Here is a 573-nt window from a genome sequence, read left to right as displayed (position 1 = left end):
ATCACATACTGCTAAATAAAATATTTTTCAAAGATTTCAGCCGGAGCAAATCTCATTAACACCACTACAGGCATACACACTACAGGAAATGGACTGCGGGAAGATTGGCATGGTACCATAGAAGAAGAAGCAGAAAAAGACAAAGAAAAAGGCAGCATTACAGCAATGCATGAGCACCTCAAACATAAACATAGGCCCGAAATACATCCACACACACACACAAAGGACTCATGGACATACAGATGTAGAGAGATGGTGGACTGATGGGCAGCCACACAGAGTGGCTCCTCTCCAGCTACTAGTCTATGTTCCATACTTTAGTCCATACTGGACTTGAACTGGCCACCCTCCAGTTCCCAAACCAAGTCCCTACAGACTACAGAGCTACTGCCGCCCAAAACCAAAAGCGAGAAAGGCAGTCCCCCACTACCAGGAATGATGCAGTCAAGATATTCCCAGCGGTCAGCACAACCAGAGTGCAATGGCTGAGCCTTCCGCTCTCTCTCCTGCCAGGTAAGTAATAAAGTCTGTGTGAACATGAAGCAGAACTGAATGGCAATAATTCATCATTTT

At 45.5% G+C, this 573-nt stretch overlaps 1 pseudogene; it reads right to left on the bottom strand.

Moving 5' to 3' along the window:
* Nucleotides 1–410: 410 nt before the first annotated feature.
* LOC113747794 (uncharacterized) lies at nt 411–521 on the bottom strand (annotated as a pseudogene).
* Nucleotides 522–573: the final 52 nt, after the last annotated feature.

This window comes from Larimichthys crocea, chromosome XV (genome assembly GCF_000972845.2).
Source record: "Larimichthys crocea isolate SSNF chromosome XV, L_crocea_2.0, whole genome shotgun sequence".
Lineage (NCBI taxonomy): Eukaryota > Metazoa > Chordata > Actinopteri > Sciaenidae > Larimichthys > Larimichthys crocea.
The sequence above is the reverse complement of the archived record's forward strand: the minus strand, read 5'-3'. Positions and strand labels throughout refer to the sequence as shown.